Source organism: Protomyctophum parallelum, assembly GCF_964188405.1.
Source record: "Protomyctophum parallelum genome assembly, chromosome: 2".
Taxonomy (NCBI): domain Eukaryota; kingdom Metazoa; phylum Chordata; class Actinopteri; order Myctophiformes; family Myctophidae; genus Protomyctophum; species Protomyctophum parallelum.
Window position 1 is genome coordinate 38,496,213 of NC_139699.1, and position 22,472 is coordinate 38,518,684.

A 22,472-nucleotide genomic window follows, 5' to 3' on the forward strand; every position below is an offset into this window, starting at 1 on the left:
ACTTTCCACAGCTGGGGTAGCAAGAAGATTAATGGCTTGTTCTTTGGTCCCGTTTTCTGCCGTATATAGCTAGTAGGTGAAACACTGTCCTACGCTACAAGGAGCGTACCTTGAGAACTAGGAAAGCAGCCAAGTCCATATTAGGTTTTTATTCTCCAGAGAATGAAATAAAGCCTATCAAGCCATCAAAGAATAAATAAATCTGTAAAAGCACAGAGCTATCATAGCTTGACAACCACTGAAAGAGACTGGTAATTTAACCCCAATTCAGCAGGTGTTTCCAACATGGGGTCGATCCAAAAGAATGGCTGATGTCATACACTCAGTAAAGACAATACACCTGACAAAATCACTAAATTAATGCAGTGATTATCAAACTAGTAAAATAAAATAATAAAATAGGGTTAAAGTGGTTAACTGTGTTTATGCTATATTAACACATTTTACTGGGGCCCCCTGCAACCCCCTCAAGGACCCCTGAAGGTCCCCAGAGCACAGTTTGAGAATCTCTGATTTAATGTACATACTTTATGTTACCACTTGCCACTATACCAAAACAAGCTCCTTTATTTTTTTTGGATAAGGTAATCTATTTATGGTATGCACAGTTTCCTATTATAGGAAGATGAGCTTAGTTCGTGCACATGTTCTATTTTCTTGCCAGGTAATGAAATCGGCAATAATTAATTTTCCAAATGCACACTGAGCTCTTCTGAAGTCATTGAGGCTGATGAAATTAAAATTAAGTCTTTGTCAAGCGGTCTCCGTTTAGCAACATATTGCCCATAATCACTGCAGGGTCAGTGGACCGAACTGAAAGGCCCATTTGATAAATAATGGATGAATAAAATAACCATCAAAAGATTATTCATTTTTATCATTCTTCCGAAGTGCTGTTTATTTAATTTCTGACAAAATGGTTCTCCGATATCCGCCCGTTCAGGGCTGCCATTGATAGAAAGCTGACGGCTGTGAGACTGTACATGATCCACTGCTTATTAGAAGAAACAGACTGTACATGATCCACTGCTTATTAGAAGAAACAGACTGTACATGATCCACTGCTTATTAGAAGAAACAGACTGTACATGATCCACTGCTTATTAGAAGAAACAGACTGTACATGATCCACTGCTTATTAGAAGAAACAGACTGTACATGATCCATTGCTTATTAGAAGAAACAGACTGTACATGATCCACTGCTTATTAGAAGAAACAGACTGTACATGATCCACTGCTTATTAGAAGAAACAGACTGTACATGATCCATTGCTTATTAGAAGAAACAGACTGTACATGATCCATTGCTTATTAGAAGAAACAGACTGTACATGATCCACTGCTTATTAGAAGAAACAGACTGTACATGATCCACTGCTTATTAGAAGAAACAGACTGTACATGATCCACTGCTTATTAGAAGAAACAGACTGTACATGATCCACTGCTTATTAGAAGAAACAGACTGTACATGATCCACTGCTTATTAGAAGAAACAGCACCTTCTGTTTCTTCTGGACTGCATAAAGGGTCTGTTCAGAATCCCCCATATGATCCTCAGGGCACACACACTCGCACACGCACGCACACGCACACACACACACACACACACACACACACACACACACACACACACACACACACACACACACACACACACACACACACACACACACACACACACACACACACACACAGTCACACAGTCACACACACACACACACACACACACTCACACACACACACACACACACACACACACACACATACACACACACACACACACACACACTCACACACACACACACACACACACACACACACACACAGTCACACGCACACACACACACACACACACACACACACACACACACACACACACACACACACACACACACACACACACACACACACACACACACACACACACACACACACACACACAAACACGCACACACATTGATTGATATTGATTCACTGACAACATGTACGAAGTGTCAATGTATTGGCTATTTAGTATCAAGGGCTTGACGAGCTGAGCTACTATCATGAACACTGATAAATGTACTAATGGCATAAGTCACACTGTGGTCATATGTCCATTCACAGAACCTGCCGTGTTTATTATTGTGAGAAGGTATTTAGCATTGTTTCTGTATAGGCATATTCGACTTCAGCACAATGGTCACTGTGTTGACATGTAAACAATCATATCTAGACTGTGCATGACTGATGATATCCCTCTGGTTTTAGTTACAACAGCATGCAGAATGTAAACTGACTGACCGGCCTGTTGGCATACGGTTATTGATCTCAGCTTCATTTCAACATTAATCTCCTCCCACAAAAGCCTGAGAGATCTCCTAGTCTAGTCCTATAGTCTGCGTCATTCACAAGTCACAACACACTGCAGTCCTTGACGGGTACATATCGTATACTGTACCTTAGACTAAGCACTGTGTCTGACAGGGGGGTGAGGATCAACAACAGTAAATGGCCATGGGATTGGAGACAGCATAGACATTTATCCAGGTGATATAGAAAGTCTCCTCGCCCACATTAATATGACTCTGGCCTGACTCACATGATATCTCCAACTGACATTTGGAGAAGAAAAAGATTAATATCAACTAACTTTCTGAGCTTTATTTGCTTAATATAATCTCAGATACAGTTTTTATTAGAGAGGCTCTGAGAGCAGCTGGAAGACCATTAAAAGTGTAGAGATGGAGCTGTACTTTTGAAGGGATTGCAGCATTTCTCATTAAATAAATAAATATATATTTCACTGCTGTGCACAGCACTATTGTGATGAATACCAGCACAAATATCCTTTTCCATTGTTTACCTTGTAGATAAAATAATATTAAAATGTTTTGTCAACAGTTATTTCAGGGATATGTTGGTCCAATTGTGATTTGTTTTGGGTACTTCCTTGACTAGCATAAAGCACTCAATAAAGCAGTTCCCTATAACAATCTTTGCTCTATTTAAATTCAGAGAGAAGGGGCAGCCCTTGCGTTTTCAAACTTTACTTCGTCATACAACAAATAGTGAAAATAACTGATCTTTAATCTCACATAATGTGTCACATAGCAAGTTATACTGAACATCTTTGACATTTTCACCTATAATGACACAAAATAGGGACGCCAGGGTTAATATGGTTACAGAAAAGCTCAATTTATACTCGCTTGCTGACAAGAACAGATCAGTTACTGTCAGTAAGCAATAGCCTACTGTCATAAATAAGGCAGGAGAGTCTAAATGTGCGGATAACATTGTACAAGTGTAACTGCCTAATTGTGCAGACATTGTGTAACTACCCAATTGTCCACCTCATTTGCTGCAGGTGTTCAGTGTGGGTGGGAGTCTGGGAGACACCAGGGGTGAAGGAGGCATGTGGCTAGAAAGAAACAAGTGAAGAGGCAAATTGATACTTACAAAAAGTGAAAGACTCAATCCCCAGCTGCCAGTGATCACTGGTTAGTTGATGTTGAACTCATGAAAATGACCTGAAATGCAATGGAAACAAAACAGAAACGGGCATTCAATTTGTGTTGTTGTTGTTTTTTTTTAATCTCGTCTGGTTATTGTGCTCAATAGGGGTGCAACATAAAATTAAGAAATGTTAGTGATTGATAAAAAACGAATGATAATCGATAATTTCATAAATCAATGATTAATAATCAATCACAATGTAGGCTTTAGATGTAGCTGATCTAAAAGCTATGCTTTGTGATGAGATGCGTTGTGAGCTTGTAGATCTGCTATTTTATATTTGTGCAACATTGTTGTATAATAAAGTATAAAATAACACTTGTTTAGCTATTAAAATAAAATACGCTTATCGAGTATTTGAATAATTATAGATAGTTGAAGCCCTACTGGTAAACATGTTGCATCTAATTTATTAAAGAACAAATGGAGTAAAGCGTTCAAATCAGCAAGTTCAGTTATGTAACTGTATTTACTGTACTCATATCAGAACAAACAGAGGACTAGAGAAAGACATATACGCCGTAAAATCCTGTGTTCATTTTACTCACACTGTCGACCCAGAGTAGTAGCAACACGGGTGACTGTTGGCTGAGGGTCAGAGTCTATGCAGCTGAGCTAAAACAGCTATGTTAGTGTCTGACTTGCAGCCTCATAGCTCTTACCATCGGGAACCAGGCCTAGACAATGTTTAAAATCCACTTCTCTGGTACCTCATTAATCTGTCCTCCAGTCTGTGGATTCTACTAATAAACAGCTTTCATATAAAGCGGTTGCTTTATTTAATTTTGCTTTCTTTCTTGAAGCGCTGCCTGCTAATGATTTATTTAGGGGCATGCTCTGCTAGTTACAGCAGTGCAGTGCAATTGAAGTCCTGCGAATCACAAGCTTTGTTTGATGACACACAAGCGAGGAGAGAACTCCAGTGTGCGTGCATCAGATGAAACCTAATTTCCAACACAAATATTTCTATTGCCATATATTAGTGAAAATAAAGTAGAGCGAAAAGTATTCAAGTCAAATATGTGTCAGCAAAGTTTCAGGGGAGAAGATACAGTACCTATTGATGTTAACTCTATTTGATGTTTATTTCCACGCATTATGTTGTTTTTCACAAAAAGCCCAGATCTCATTAATAGCTGATTTATACAATTACCCTGCCTCTGCACTAGCAATTAAACAAGGACAGAGGTTTTTAAGGTCATGCTTAATTGATCTTCCACTAATTTGCACTACAGTACCCCTGACTCCTGTGGCTGAGACCAATGAGCCACCAACAGACCAGATGAATGTACTGACTAGTACCACCGCATTCTGATCAGAGCACAGGCAAAAGATAATAATACTTTTTGCGTAGGAGGAGGTAGGGTTAATAGAGTACGTCGGATAAAGGTAATAGTCACAAAACAGGAAAACAGATCAGAATGTGGTGGCCTTGAGGCTGGAAGTGACAATAGAGGAAAGATGGCCCAGAAACTGACCCCAGTTAAATGGAAAGCTTTAACCTGAATGGAAACTCTGAGCTTAAAGTATGTTGCTACACTCTCAAAGGACAGCATCTCTTCATTCTGCCCAACTCCCGGCCATCACCACCGACATGAAAAAACACATTCATCCACAGCAGGATCATGCGAGCCAAAATGTAGTGGAGACATTGAAATACTTAAGCCTTAAATACTTCACTGTATGACAAATAGCATAAGTAGGCGATCTATAAGCTCACAATGCGTCGACATGTTGTGAGCTTAGTTATTTTATTTCATTGTTCTCGCGCTATTTGACAACTTATTATTAGGCAATAATGACGTGCCCAAAATAGGGACAACACGTTAAAGGTGTATGCACTTATCTGACCTTTACCTCATTCACCATTCATCATCAGAAACTTTCATTACTGGATCATCATCCTCATAATTGTTAAATTAAATCTGCACAGATTGGGAAAATTGTGCCTAAATAAATCTATACTATAGGTTCACTGGATCTGTGTGTGTGTGTGTGTGTGTGTGTGTGTGTGTGTGTGTGTGTGTGTGTGTGTGTGTGTGTGTGTGTGTGTGTGTGTGTGTGTGTGTGCGTGCGTGTCACACTCACACTGTGGCCAGTGTAACTCAGACAGTGTCTGAACAGTGTCTGTCTCACATGACCCCGAGGTGTGCAGTGCCGAATGGCATGTCGGACGGACAAAAAAGAATCACACCCTTGTGAAGTGAGGAGCGCTCTTATCATCATACATCATCATCTCATTCCAATGAGAATTTGCGTCCTCACCTTCGTCTTTAATGTTTGTGTTTACGCAATGTTTGTGTTTACACAAACACTCAAAACTGGCCATTCATTGTCAATGGCATTTAATGTTTATGTTGGGACAAACACTCAAAGATGGCCATTCATTATCAATGGCATTTAATGTTTGTGTTGGGACAAACAAACTCTCAAAGCTGGACATAGGAGGGGCTAGCCCTCCTCAAAAAACATAAATATCTGTATCTGTCTGACCGCGGGTCTGAGGAGAACACAGAAATGATCTGTGTTTGTGTCGGTAGATTGTATGCATCGGCTTCACTTATTGGCCAACACAACCCGTCGGCTTAACTGATTGGCCAAGCTTTGCGTAACTAATTTTCCCCATGCTGACTCATTGGTAGAACAACTAAACATCACTAATATTTAATAGTAACGTTCGTGCCGCATAGCCAATAAAAATCACACCTGTGTGAAGTGAGGGGAGCTCTTATCATCACACATCATCATACGTCATCTCATTCTGGGCAATCACAATTTGCGACCTCTCATTTGACTTCAATGTTTGTGTTTACACAAATCTGTCTATGGGAATGAACTTTGCCTTCAATGTTTGTGTTCAATGTTTGTGGGATTTAGCAGTGGGGAAGGGGCGTTCCCGCACTAAAGTGGCTATTTTGGTCACCTGTCTAAATCCCTAAAACTCCTCCGCTAACCGTTACATTATGCATAGGTGTGGTTTGGGCGTTACAATAATGAAACCAATCACCGTGCCACATGCCATTGCCTTTAAGAGACCCCTTATCCGTTGCCCGTTATGGATACTTAACTAATTTGGCATACGGCTTATGGGTGCTTTTAAATTCCACTATCGCCTTCCCAAATGTGTGTGACCAAAATAACAATTTAGGGGAAAGCGTGCCAACACGTCCATGACCACACCTCTAGGTACAAATACCGGTGTCGGCAAATAGCGGGTGACGCTGCACCAAAATACCATAACCTGGACGTCCAAACTTTCTGGTAGTTAAAAAAAATGAAGAATATTATACCCAGCAATCGTGACCAATAAATATCAAGTAAAATTAAATGTTTCCTAACTATAACCTTTGATAGTATTATCATGCCATCACTGCCATATCATGTTTGATTTACACAGCTAAAGTTAACCTTTAAATTGAATTCTCTGATGCTCTCACGACTGACAGGCTAAACTGGATTGAGCAGTTGCTATTGCTATTGGTCTACCTACTGTTACCTACAGTATATTAACCAAATGCATGTAGTGAGTATAGTGTAGAATTGCATTTGTTTGAAAAAGGGACTGATTTTATAATATACTAACCATTTTGGCATCACATCATTTAGTTTTATCGCCAGAATTGTGCAACAAAAGGCAATTAAGTCAAAGTTATTTATTACAACAAACAAATAAGTTTTACTCGTATGATGTACATATGAACATATGAACATAAATAGATCATTATTATTAATAAGAAATAGTAGGATAAAAAAGATTAATTGAAATTAAGGATTTTACAGCCTACGACGTTGTCACAGATGTATATTAACGTATAGCCGATCTACAAGCTAGGATTATGACCAGTGTGTCAATTTCCTTTTGTTGTCATTCTTTTGAATTAATTCAAAGATATATGCCTATAATGACATTCTCAAAATAGAGACAGCAGCTTAGAAGTGGTTAAGTGCATGTGACAATAAAAACATAGAACCCCACTAGTTAGAATGAGCATGATTCTCCAATTCATATGCACATACAGCATTCACTCGGCAGATGCAAATGAGCTATACAACTAACTTTGGTCTAGGCTATGTTGTGCATGACCAAATTGGCCACTGTTAAATACTGCAAACACAGAAGCACACATTCATGTACACAAAACAAATACGTACACACATACAGTATTTACTAGTATTAGTAGCTGTGTAATCACACAATAATTGCTGGCTGCTAAATCAGCACATTTCACACGGGTGGTAATTGAGCAAGCCAGTCTCTCTTTGTTAAACATCTGACTATAAAGTCCTGCCTTAATAAAGGACTCTGTTAGTATTAGAGTGGGTAGAAATTAACAAGTCTTTGAATTCGTAATGTGACGCTAATTGAGAACAATGAGAAACATAACAAATGGAGAAAAAAGCATACTTTCTTATTAATGACTCATGAAAACTAACTATTTTCTTTCAGAAGAGAACTTATTGAAAATAATAGGACAAATATAAATAATATTATGACGGAAAAAGAATTGCAGTAATCCCAGTGGTGCAGTGAAAGAGTCAGTGGTAGCCTATTGTGCAGTTGCTCTTTTCCTGCAGTGAATTAGGACTGTAGGGAAAATAAAACAAGCCTTTCCTTTCATAATTGGAGGACCGTGGTTTTATTAACCATAATTCAATTGCCCTCCAAATTCACATCATTAGTTTCTCCACAGTTTTATTATCGAATCATTCTCTCCTAGTCTCATTTTCTCCTTAAGTCAAAAGTCAAAATCTCAGAGAGAGAGAGAGGGGGGGGGGGGGGGGGGTAGAGAGACAGACATGCAGAATGAAGACTATATTATATCTCCATGTCAGCAGCCAATGTCGTGCATGAATGACCGCTAACAACACTGATACACCTGCATAAGTTTCCTAGACAACCACCTGCTGCTGATCAACAGCTGAGGATTAGTAGGTGAAGTGATGTGCCATCAAAGGTGATTGTTCCCATTAGACAAGACACTGTACGACATAGCCACAAAGAGTCGTTTCACACTAGAAATAGGAGATTTAACTGTTGAAATAGTTGTATATGAAGCTGTATGTCAAGGCAGTAAAGACTAAAGAGAGAGCTGACCACCTGTGGCATTTCATTGAAGTAGTAGCTTAATACATGCATGCACGGACATGCACGCACGCGCGCACACACACACACACACACACACACACACACACACACACACACACACACACACACACACACACACACACTGCCCTTTATGCCTATTGGCATGTATAGGAAGCAACATGACTCTCCACTCAAGCTTTTCAATACACATACTGAGTGTACACAAACGCACAAATTCTACTTTGTTATACACATGATAATAAAAAACAAATTATCCCACATACAGTTCATACTAACATACAGTATACCTCCAGGGTCTGCCATTTGGTCTACAATTTCCTCCATACAATAATATGCAAGAGAAAGCCTTCACAGCTGTCACAAGTAGGCCAACTGAAATTCATTCCAAATCAAATGAACCTTCAAATTCCAGGCATGTGTTCGTCTACAGCAGGGGGTACGCTTGATTTGATTAGCCCGGAACATAACGGAGGCTAGTGTGTTTGACCATCATATGACAGTGGTTCAGTATCAATAGGCAAACATCACAACAACCACACACACACACAGCACTGCTAGAGCCTGGAACATGGATTATTGCATAACAGCGCCTCAATCGTAACGTGCTATATATATATATATATATATATATATATATATATATATATATAGCCTATATTTATTTATTTATTATTTGCATGTAGGGATAGCAAAAATGTATGATTGGAACTATTAACAAATTCAGGTCTGGAAAAAAGTACTGGATTGCATCATGAAAAGTTTTGAAGTCTCTGACATTTTTTCCCCCACATTCGCACTTGCGCGCGCGCGCGTGTGTGTGTGTGTGTGTGTGTGTGTGTGTGTGTGTGTGTGTGTGTGTGTCCGTGCGTGCATGCATGTGCGTGCGCCATGCGTGCGTGCACAACTGCACACTGTGCATGTACAGTATACATACATGCATCATGCATTTGTGTGTGCGTGCACCCCTGCGTCTGTGCGTGTGTGCCTGCATGTGTGTGTGTGTGTGTGTGTGTGTGTGTGTGTGTGTGTGTGTGTGTGTGTGTGTGTGTGTGTGTGTGTGTGTGTGTGTGTGTGTGTGTGTGTGTGTGTGTGTGTGTGTGTGTGTGTGTGTGTGTGTGTGTGAAATATGGGTGATGCAAGCCAACACTTGCACTTGAACTTCTGTTTGGAATTCATCCAGATCTGCAACATGTTAAAAAAAATGCTCTCCCAATCCTCTATTCCAAATCCTCACCCACGCTCTCGTTCAAACACGCTAAAGTAGGAATTTTGCAGAGGTAGTTATTTTGACAATGGAGGTAATCTCCGCCATCAGCAGGTTGGTCCCCACTTGGCTGCTGTCTGGTTATCTCTGCAGAAGCAGCAGTCATGCACACAGACAGGCCTGGAACCAGGGGAGTTTGGGATGCAATGAGGTGGGTCTATAGCAGCACTTCCATGGGGAAATAGGGAAGGGGGAGGAGGGGAATGGGTGTGCGCTGTGTGTGGGTGGGTTGAACTGCAGAAGATTCTAGCAAAAAAAACATTCTAAGGCCATGTTCACTGTTCATGTTCACCCCGAAAAATATATGAAATGACCAAAAGGTGACCACATAGTGCAAAAGACAGTGGTTCGATTTGATCACTTTTAGAAGTTGAGAATAGTCTTTTTTTCGTTTTTGAGAAATGCGCTTATGATGCGGGCCATTTTTTATCAGCTGGCCGATCATGACAAATTGTGTGTCGAGATTGCTTGCTTAACCATCTGCAACAGGTCTTCAAAATATCCCAGTAAACTTTAAAACAAGCCTCATCCAGACAGAGCTCCTGTTGTGATATACAGTATGCCCCGTACCGAAGTCAGGGGTAGACCATGCTATGTCTTTTCCTTTTCTTCAGAACAGGCAGACAGTGTGAACACCCCTAATACAAAATTATAACACAAGATAGCCCGATTCAAAACACAATTCCCTTAAGACGATCCAGAATGGTTAGTGGTATAGTTGCCGTAATCAAGAATGTGCAGGATAGTGTCCAAACTGTCCATCCAGGTACACTGTAAAATCCTCAGTGTTAAAGGGCGACTTTGGAGATTTTCACAATATCGGGCGTCCATTCCATACGCTTGATAACATGAAACAACACATTGACACAATAATTTTGTGAACTATGCAAAGTCAACATTTTGCAGAAAAACAAAGAGATAGCCTTTTTTCATAGTAATCACTATACTGTATGTTGTTGATGCCCTTGCAGGATAAAAATGGGATCTGTGAAGTTCCTCTTTCATTTATCAATTTCTAACTATGTTACCAATAGGGGTTGCATTTATACACACTTAAATGTGTAGTTGTGTACAGTAAAGGCTTATGCACTGGGGTGTTTTCAAGGTGTTACAGATCACCTCATGGGAGTACAGTATCTGAGGAGACAGAGCCTGCAGATAACCTGATTAATGCGGAGCTCTGAGTTCCCGCTGGTATGGTGAACTGTACACAGGCATGCACAAAGAAATTTGCTCCACTCCTGTATGAGAAAGACAAGCTTTATTTCTACTCAGAATCCACCATATCATTGGGTTATTTGCTTCTGGATACAGGCCAATCACATTCAAACAGCTGTTCCATGCTCCAGCACCCTGTTACCTGTCACAACCTTACAATCCGCTCTTTGCCTTTTTTTCCTCTCCTTTTTTCCTCTTTATTCTTCTGTCTGAATGAACTGGAGTCAGTATAGACAGAGTAGTCCAGCAACGATGTATGGAGCATGACCAGCACTGAAACTAGAGTCAAAATATGATGTCTATCGAGTTGGCCTAAAACAACGATAGGCCTTTTAGATGAAAAGTGTATGGGGGGAATCCACAATTGGATCTGACCAGTGTTTGTTTCGAAAAAACAGCCTCATGCAGCAATGTGGCTGAAGAGGGCTTCCATGTGCTGCTTGGCAAATACATTATGTGTCATTTCCTCAGCCTCAAATAACGAGAAAGCAAGTCTATTTACTGGGCATCTGTGTGTGTGTGTGTGTGTGTGTGTGTGTGTGTGTGTGTGTGTGTGTGTGTGTGTGTGTGTGTGTGTGTGTGTGTGTGTGTGTGTGTGTGTGTGTGTGTGTGGGGCCAGCATTCAGGTTCCCGGAGCTCCTAACAGGCAGGCATTGCAGTCTGTGCAACCTATCAACTCTCTTTGATTCCCTCTCATGTAATCATCACTCAAAAACACTGTGAGCCCATCCATTGATAAGGATTCTTTGTCTGTCTGTCTCTTTCTTCATGTCATTCTTTCCTCCTTTCTTTCTTGTGTTCCTTTAGAGCATTATGTGTGTGTGTGTGTGTGTGTGTGTGTGTGTGTGTGTGTGTGTGTGTGTGTGTGTGTGTGTGTGTGTGTGTGTGTGTGTGTGTGTGTGTGTGTGTGTGTGTGTGTGTGTGTTGGTGGAGGGCTATGAAAACAAGTATGCCTCTCTGTCTCACAGGTAAGGTGTTTATTTTCAGGGACCCATCTTCTAGTTTACTGAGTGGTGGTGTTTCTGCCTCTTATCGCCTGGCCCTCACGGGGCACTTTAGCCTCAAATCCTGTTCACCACATACTGGTTTTAGAATCTGTGAAATGAGTGCTAGAGAAGCGTGGCCACAATGTCTGCCTGTGTCGCCACTGGACTCAAATGGACTCGCTTGTTTTTTTGTCCAGGGAGATACATAAATGGAAGTTTTTAACACCTCAAAGGAGGCTGGGTCTTTGTGTTGCCACACTAGAGAGGCCTGCCAGTCTCCTGAGGAGGCAGACACACTGAGTGCTACAGGACAAAGAAACAGAGCAGCAAAATCAGCAGGGGCATCACTCCGCTGTGGGTACCAGTACCACACACGCACACACTCACACGCGCACACACACACACACACACACACACACACACACACACACACACACACACACACACACACACACACACACACACACACACACACACACACACACACACACACACACACACACACACACACACACACACACACTCGTATATTTATATAGAGATAGACAGATATACGCATATAGAAACATATACACTGCAAGATCCTCTGTGTTAATCTAACTTAGAATGTACAAACGGAACGGAAAGAAAGAAAGAAAGAAAGAAAGAAAGAAACGAAAATGATAATTCAAGATTAAAGTGACATATTCCATATTTTACCATTCATTCAAGATAAATGAACAGAAGATGTTTGCATGATTTATGAAAATGTCAACATACAACCTGACCATATAATCACATATACTCGACAGCAACAATAAACCATTAATAAATAAATAGATTAGCAAAAAAATAAGATATGGGGAAGAAAAGCTTAATCTGAATAAAATAATCAGTGTTATTCCATCTCTAACAATACAGAATACAGTAGCTAATTGTAAATAGGTTCATACTTAATCGGAACAAACACACTCAATACAAACCTGCATAACAAACTCCACCATTTATTGATTTCAGCTCCACTATTTGAAAAATAATTTCCTCATTTCCATGCCAATTTCCCTTATTGAAATTCTTATTTTTTTATTACCAAGGACTAGCCAACAACTGGCATCTACAATCAGTCTTTATGGTGTTTAGATGCCTACAATAAGCATTTAAATGCAAATATCTCTGCCTCGTACAAAAGGAGCTACAACTTCAGTCAGTAGCAACGTAATCAACCTGCAATTGTCTCCTGACTCCAAGTGGCTTGAGGCCTGAGCCGCAAGCATCTGTATTCAAATGATTCCCTATTCCAACACCATTGCACTGAAAATCAATCACATGGTGAATTAAACCAGAAAGGAAACAATTGATCCATAAATGATCAGGTTACAACAAGGCAGTGGTGTCTGCAAATTATTCAGTGTTCCTCTTTATCAGAAAGAAGCAGGCGCGCACTATTTGACAGTGGCCTCAACCCACAGATGGTTTGTTTTACTGTCACACTGTTTTGCATTGACAAAGGCAAGCTTACACAGAACTATTTGACACCTACTGTAGATCAACACCAGGGCAGACTGCTTAAGCCAAGGGCATGTGGGACACCTCTATAATTGTCTAGTTATAGACAAAAAGCAAGTTTAGATAAGAATAGAACACACATAGACAAACATTCATATGGCGTGTTGTGTTCCACAAGCAACGTTCACTCCATAATCTTAAAATAGCAATTGGGACACAGCATGCAATGAATAAACAATGCCATAATTGTGTTTCTTCCCCACAACCAACAAGAACATTCGACTGGAAATTTAGATCATTTCTACTTTATTTTAGTTATACTAAACAAGATTACATCTGCCCTGACATTAATACAAACCATTGAGGAAAAATGGGTGATTTACAAAAGGAAAAAAGGAAACAGCTAGGGGTCAATAATAAATGCAGGAAGGAGTCTACACAGCATATAAGGCCATGGTGTAAATCTCCTGGTGATTGGTTCATATGCATAGCATTGGCTTCCCTGGCCCCCGCACTGCCATTCTAACAATTAACATTATAACCTCGGCTGGTTTTGTTTTTATTTACAGCTGGAGAGATCATTTGTCTTTTCTTTTTTTTCCTTTTTTTGAGCCCTACAATTAATAGTGGCATTTTCCAAATGCAAATGAGTCCATTTAGAAGGGAGGGAAAATGATCAGTTTGAGAATATTTCTGCCTTCTTAATCTTCTAAAGAGGGAAATGATTTAAAGGAAGGACACAAATCTCCTGTGACATGGCAGGAACTGTGGGGCACTTTCCTCTCTCTCTCCCTCTCTCCCTCTCTCTCTCTCTCTCTCTCTCTCTCTCTCTCTCTCTCTCTCTCTCTCTCTCTCACTCAATTCCCTTGCCCCTCACCCTCGACCTCTCTCTCCTCGTCCCCCCCCCCCCCCCCTCCTGCCCTGCAGGGTTGGAAGGACAGCCAGTGAGAGACAGGGAACCCAGAGTCGGGACTCGGGATCTAGCCGGCTTGTCCTCTCAGAGGAAACAAATGTAGTGTTTGAGTCACTGATCACTGGTCTAATTTAGTTTAACACTCTTTTTCTGGGTTGGAAAAAGAGCCTTTGAAATGAGAAGGTCAAATTACCTCTCCAGTCAGGCAATAAATAAGTCAAACAAGGTAAGGGGCTCCTGCCAGCATATTTTAGTGGCAAATTCAATTAGTGGAAAAACAGGAGATGTGTGGTTCACTATTGGACGCTCTTCCATTCCATTCAGCATTGCCTGTCCCAGTTAAAGAAAGACACATCCCGCTGGCCAGACGAGGACTAGTTAATTAACCCTAATATTTAAGCTTCTGGAAAATTACACAGAGGCACATGCACTCAAGAGACCATTGGACCATTGTGTGCATTAAGCACACAATGCCAATATAAATGCTTTGATATCCCAAACCTAATACAGTATGTGATTAAGATACACAGCAAAAATGTTAATGTATCCGTTTATAAACCTGAGTGAATCTTTTTAAACCAAATGAACCTGTATGTGTTCATTTGGTTACACTTACACACTCTCAGAGTTAAGTCTACCTACTGTATGGAAAGTATATGACTAATCAAATACAGCCTAAACAGACCAGCCTGGTAAACCATCCCATGTGTCTTCTGAAGACACATGACAACCCACTAGGATGGTTTACCAGGCTATAAACAGACTGCCTTGAAATAAACGTGTGACTGGAGAAACTAGTTGAAGCAGTAGATGCGTGAATATAAATCATTTTTATTTTATTTTTGGTTTCTATTTTGGCCCATTATGTCAGAGCTCCTGTGGGCCCATTGTGCATTGATTCCAGCACAAGGAGAGGATTGATTGATTGATTGATTGAAATCTTTATTAACAGTTTGTAGAATTTACAGTACATTTTAAGCACAAACTCAATACAAAGACTGTCAACTGTGAGTGGACGACCCAATTAAGCATTACACTTGTTTACAACAGGGTCCACATTGTTCAATTCATCAAAACATTTAAAGACATACAAACATTTAGAGACATACAAATAGACATTTCTCTGTAGGTAAAGAACAGAACAGGAATTCATCATATGGGAAGCAAAAAAGGGAAAAGATACTATATACAGTGAGGGAAAATGGGGTGGGGGGGATGCAGATTTTACAGAGGCCAGTTTCGAATTGCAGCCATCCGTAGGTGCCCTTTGAGAGCGGTTTTGAAGGAGTCAAGGGATTCACATGTCTTAATGACTGTTGGTAGGGCGTTCCACATTTTGGTGGCATAGGAGCGAAAAGAATTTAGTCCCTTGTTTGTGCCGAATCTGGGTTGTACATGGTTTGTTGCACTCCCTCTGGTGTTGTGGGTGTGGACTTCGTTTACATTAAGGAAGTATTTAGACAGGTACATGGGTATCTTGGTGGTGTATCGAATCTTGTGGACCAGACCCATTGCAAGATGCTGTACTCTGTCGTCGACCCTAAGCCATCCCAGCCTGTCAAAGTGGGCAGGGGTGAGGTGGGTTCGGGGGGTGAGGCCAAGTAGGAGCCTGACCAGTTTGTTTTGAGAGGTCTGGAGCCTTGTTTTAAGGGCCTTTGAGGTGCTGTGGTACCAAGAGGTGGATGCATAGTCAAAGAAACCTTGTACGAGGGCTCCTGTTAAGGTCTTCAAGGTGTTTTTGCTGACCAGTGAGGAGATCCTGTAAAGGAATCTTGTTCTTTGATTGACTTTTTTTATTACGTTGGTGGCCATTTTATCACCGGAAAGATTGGCCTCCAGGATGGAACCTAGGTAGGTAATTTCATCTTTTCGTGTGATAATATTGTCACCCACTCTAACCAAGAAGCCATCTGCCTTGCTGAGTTTACTATTTGATCCGAAGAGGATGGATTCAGTTTTTCCCAGGTGTAAGGATAGTTTGTTATCAGCGAGCCAGGTGCAGATTCTACCGAGTTCAGAGCTGAGGGTCTTTTCAACCTGCAGTTTGTTCCTGTCCGAGACCAGCAGTGCTGAGTCATCTGCGAACAGGAACAAGTTGCAGTCACAAGCTGAAGTCATGTCGTTAACATAAATTAGGAACAGTAAAGGCCCTAGTATGCTTCCTTGTGGGACGCCACAGCTCACTGGGAGGGGAGGGGACAGTGTTCCGTTCACCTCCACCATCTGTTCTCTCCCCTCCAGGTAGGATTGCATCCAGCTCACTGATGTGCTATCAAAACCAATAGCTTTAAGCTTGTTAACCAGTATGGAGTGGTTCACGGTGTCAAAAGCCTTTTGGAGGTCCAGCATGACCATGCCGCAGTATTTTCCAGCATCCACCTCGTGTTTGATGTGGTCGCTCAAATAGAGGAGGCATGTGTCAGTGGAGTGGGATGTTCTGAAACCAGATTGGAACTCGTACAGCAATTTATTAGTGGCAAGATACTTTTCAACCTGTTCATAGACTATTTTTTCCATCACTTTCGAGATGGAGCTTAGAATAGAAATAGGGCGGTAGTTGCCGGGAAATAGCCATGAAGTAGGTCTATAGTCTGGACTGGAAGCACAGAAGGTGGCCAATGCACAGGACACAGAGACAAGGCATGCTCCGCTCTACACTCCACTGGCTACAATGTGGCCTTTGTGACATAATGCACTTTGCACGGCAGATTTTTGGAAAATAATCCAGAAAGTTCCTAGTATGCATATCCAGCAATAACATCTGACATCACAGAGTCTACTATATATCCCATGTTGCCGGGCAAATTTTATAGTTAGTGGAGATTGAGGGGGGTAAGAAAAACATAGTGAAACAGTTATATTCCCATCATGCCCTGGGAGCCCATTACGCCATAGCACAGGCGCAGACAACGGTAAAATCAAGGAATGGAGCAGAATAGAGCTACAGGGAGTAGACTACCATATACTCTGTTGTATGAGCGCGCTGCTTGCCGAAAATGACAGTGTTCCACTACACACCTTGTGCACACAGTTGACGACTGCCACCTTTAGAGAACACAGCCCTTCAAAGACGCACGCATGCACGCACGCACACACACACATACATACACTGACGCACATACACACACACACACACACACACACACTCACACACTCACACACACACACACACACACACACACACACACACACACACACACACACACAATCACACACAAACACACACACAGGCACACACAGACACACACACCGTTACACACACAGACACACACAGTTACACACACACACACACACACACACACACACACACACACACACACACACACACACACACACACACACACACACACGTGTCTAACTTTTGGTTATTGTATCCTGTATCCATGTGTTGTAAAATTTTCTGCTGTGTACTAAACATAACAGTAGCTGTGAAAATGTTGACAATGTGCTACTCCAAGCTCAACCGAGAAATAGAACAGAGAACAATCATACTGTAGTTGTTGACTTAAGATATATAAGGTATAATACCCATATGGAAATATGTATGACTTTCATCTAGGCAGTCACTTAGGGAGCAGTGTTTAGGCTAACACAATTCCACAGTTGGAACATAAAAAATGTAAAATTAGCAGTATTTTTCCAGAAGAGCAGCATGTTATGATTGTGTTCCATTAGAGCATTAAGTGTGTGTGTGTGTGTGTGTGTGTGTGTGTGTGTGTGTGTGTGTGTGTGTGTGTGTGTGTGTGTGTGTGTGTGTGTGTGTGTGTGTGTGTGTGTGTGTGTGTCCGCGTGTCACCTGCGTGTGTGTGTGTGTGTGTGTGTGTGCGCACGCATGAGTGTGTGTGTGTGTGTGTGTGTGTGTGCATGTGTATGTGTGCGTGCATGTGCGTGCATGAGTGTGTGTGTGTGTGTGTGTGTGTGCATGTGTGCGCGTGTGCATGCTGTGTACATATGTAGGCAGAAGGAAAATTGTCCATCCGTGTGTGTGTGTGTGTGTGTGTGTGTGTGTGTGTGTGTCCATGCATGCGCGCATGTGCATGCCCTCTCTTAACAGCAACCCCTAAAGGTGGTTTAGACAGCCTTACAGTAAAATGTTGAAATTGGAAAAAATATTACTCCTCTTTTTCTTGAATAGCCGAGAGATAAGCAGCCTTTAGCAATGAAGCCAGAGAAGTTTGAGCTTATTATGAATACCTCTCAGAGCGCAGAGGCATGTACTGTAGAAATCAAAGGGAGTAATAGGCAGGTAAGCCAGTGTCATTTTAAGGAGGAAGTCAGATGTGAAATTGTAAAATCGCAAGACCCTGCTGTCTATCCCCTGCCCTCAGAACACCCCCATAAATGATTTCTAAATGGCAGTGGCTATCACATGTCTGAAAGTGTTAGAAATTTGTGGGGCGAGAATAAAGAAAAAACCAATACTAATCTCACCATTGCTGGAAACCTGTAATAATAAGACCATTTATCTCTTTGCTTAAACAGTGCATACTTTGAAGTTCACAAGAATGTGTGATTCTTTGCAAGTGCGCTAAGCTTCCCTGAGCAGACCTGACTTTGCTTCACATTCCTCATGGTTTCATGTTCAATTGGCTGTGAGAGTCCACTGCATTACTCTTGCATGCCGGGCTTATGGCGTACTAAAACAAGCATCAATTGCACCAAATCAGTAGGATTTATTTTTTATCAATAGTGAGGGTGCAAAATCAGTTTTAATTAGAGTTACTTAGCATTACGAAAGTGCATATACGTACGTATGTATGTGCGTAAAGGACATACATACAACATATAGATAGACAAGTAAGACAACACAACTACAGTCTAACCTCTTTCTGCTGTATTTGTTTTCTATAAAGATGATATCATGTGCCTGAGGAAGCCAACATTATGAACTAGTAGTGTATGTTCTGCAATAACTATAAGCACACACACACGACACGTGCGCACGCGCGCGCACACACACACACACACACACACACACACACACTGAATATTCATCCATTTTTCCACATCATCCACGACTCTCCTAATCACAGTCACTTCCCCTTTAATCACAGGGCTCTAATTAGGTCCTAATAAACCATTTTGCCGTCCTCTCTGAGCGCCTCTGTGTCACTCACACCTCAAACCATGAAATACTATATTAAGGGGCTGTCAACCTCAAAGGAAAGCTCCTCTGGCGGCAGTGATACAGATACTGCAGACACACCCTCTTACACTAATTGAAATTATCGAGAGCTCCCTCGTACATGTAACACTTGGCCATGTCTGAAACCAAGGCAAAGGAAGAAAAAAGAAAAAAAGACGATGACTCTTCCAGAACTGAGGCAGTACTGGTTTCTCTGATGTTGGGTAATTGTTTAAACCTGAGTGGATATGGCACAGGGCCTTGCGCTGTCGTTTCTGCCAAGAGAGACGGGGAGGGGAAAAACGTTCTCCATAGCTTTTCTCCTCCGTTTCTCCCGTTCTAATTCAGTCCAGCATGGGCTTCAAGGAAAGCCTCATATGCTGAAAATAGGCGATTCACAAGCTTCCAACACGCTGCAGATGCAACGTGTTGTGACCTTGTAGATCAGCTTTTCCAAACACACGACACCGTCGTAGGACAAAGTATAAATCAGGCCTCAGTGATTCCATGTTCATCTTGCAGAGCCCAATGTTGGGGGACGATATGATCACTGACCACAAGTTGATAATGATGACTGTTTAATTAGAAGCCTTTCTCTGGGCTGGCCATAGCCCAAACTCCTCCACCCTGCAGATGGTAACCAATAAATTTAGCCTTGCTGAGGATGAGGAGGAACATCGTACCTCCCCGCTCTCTCTCTCCTCAGCCCCACCCCTAACCAAGAACATAAAGCTTTCCTCCATGCTGACACTGAGCCATAGCGATAGGTTCACCACACGCACACACACACACACACACACACACACACACACACACACACACACAGCTGAGCTACATGTACAAATATACTGAGTGTGTTGGTAAGGTCATGGATGCATCTCGGCAGAGATCTATAGATGTCATTCATGTAAGCTAAAAAATGCAACAAAAAAAAAAGGGAAAAAAAGACAAAGACAGAAAAGCTCGTATTCTTAAAGGTGCTGTTATACTGTACTGTACTATAAGTAGCTTTATATTAATATAGCAATCATTGCTATTGGTAGCAGGTGTCTCCCCATGTTGTCCCCAGCTCTTCAGTAAACAGGAAATACATTTTCAGTTTGGGATACCAATTGTATCCAATCACGAGAGAGAACTCATACAGGATACAAGATAATTGAGTTAAACTGAAAGTGATGAACAAAACAAATTAGTAGACAAAATTAGAAATGGAACACTATCAAATGTAAGCTGAGAAAAGGGTTTCTCTCTCCTGATTGGATGACATTTCTGTCCCAGGGAGTCCAGAAAAATGTGTGCCAATTAGTAAGGCCAGGCAGGGCCTCGGACCAGCCCAGTTAGGGCCGGGCCTTCATTTGTTGGCCCGGCCCTGTTGAGAAATGAGAACTCTAGTTTTCGCCAGCTGCCGGGCATGGCTGCACTAATAACTTTGGGGCAGAACCGTCTAGAGTTAGAATGGACAGGTATCAGTCAAAAGGGAGACATCAAAGAAGGACGGGTGGGGAAGAATCAACATCTGGAATGAAGTAGGTCAGCTCCATATATGGAGATCTAAGGGTTTGAGGTCAGATGTAGAGTTGCTGAACGGCTCCATATATGCAGATCTAGGTGCTGAATATGCAGTCTTATCCATGTATGGCTAATCCAGGGTTTGATCAGGTCAGTGTCGTGATCTTCATATATGGAGACGGCCATATATGGACTGTATCACGAGGCATGACGGACTGACGGTCATATACGGTTCCGTGATGTGTCACGAGGTGTGACAACAACCATATATGGAGGCGTGACGGACGGACTGACTGACAGGTTTTCATAGTAATCTGCGACCTATGGTGGCAATAACTTATCCCTTTCTGGCTCAGCAGTGAGTGGGATCATCATAGACAATCCATCCTGCGGAGGTTGTTCCACCTCGGTCTCTCCCTCAACCCCCCTCTTGTCAGTCCCCCTGACAAGGCTCCTCCCAGGGGTTTCTACACACTTACCGCCTGGTAGACAAAGGCTCTGTGTGTGTGTGTGTGTGTGTGTGTGTGTGTGTGTGTGTGTGTGTGTGTGTGTGTGTGTGTGTGTGTGTGCATGCGTGAGTGTGCACATGCATGTGTGGGTGTGTGTGTTGCATTTGGGCGGGTGGCGTATCCCTTCTGATTGTCAAAGAGGCTCATGGGAAAATGCAGTGCGAGGGCCAAACCACAAGCTTTCTCCATCATTTCAGCAGATTTCCCTTTTTTAGTTCCATTCAAAAAATGATTTTCGAAGACCATACTTTCTGTGGCATTGAGCTATCTGCACTTTGCTTACAAACACTTTTTGCTTACAAACAAGTGTAGCTTGGAACGGAATTATCCCTGAAAAATAACAAGGCTACACATGGGAAAATATACCTCAAAAGAGCATGCAGAAGAATATTAATCTTAATTTAGATTCGCTTCTACTTGTTTTAAGTTACAAAGCAGTGTGTATTCTCTGCTGCAGTTGGTTACTGTATAATATAGTTTTAATATACTGGCACAAGAGCAGGGGTGACAAATTAAGGGGAAAAATAATGTGAACCAATGTAGGCTATCCCACAGTACATGAGGCAGGAGAACTTTAGGCTATCCCACAGTAGGCTACATGAGGCAGGAGAACGTTGTCATTTTGGACATAAGGATTAACTTTCCATGGAGCTTCCATGGTGCACCATATAAAGGCTATGGTAAGGTAAGCAATGGAATTGAGAGAGATTAGCAGATGTCCCACGTGACCATGCATCTGGTAGAGTATAGGTTGATGATGAAAAGACGTCATGAACGGGACTCGTCAGGCCAGAGCCAATATGTGGCATGCGCCTGGACCACAAGGCCAGCGGGCACCCCAATATGTATTAGA

At 41.7% G+C, this 22,472-nt stretch overlaps 1 protein-coding gene across 9 annotated transcripts in view; it reads right to left on the reverse strand.

Moving 5' to 3' along the window:
* The window catches only part of sox6 (SRY-box transcription factor 6), a 174,884-nt gene that overhangs the window by 141,388 nt on the left and 11,024 nt on the right, over positions 1 to 22,472 (reverse strand). For all 9 annotated transcript variants that reach the window (XM_083759969.1, XM_083759973.1, XM_083759976.1 and 6 more), the window contains exon 3: positions 3,447 to 3,517. The gene's annotated coding sequence lies outside the window, so the exon portion shown is untranslated. The remainder of the gene's footprint in view (positions 1 to 3,446; positions 3,518 to 22,472) is intronic.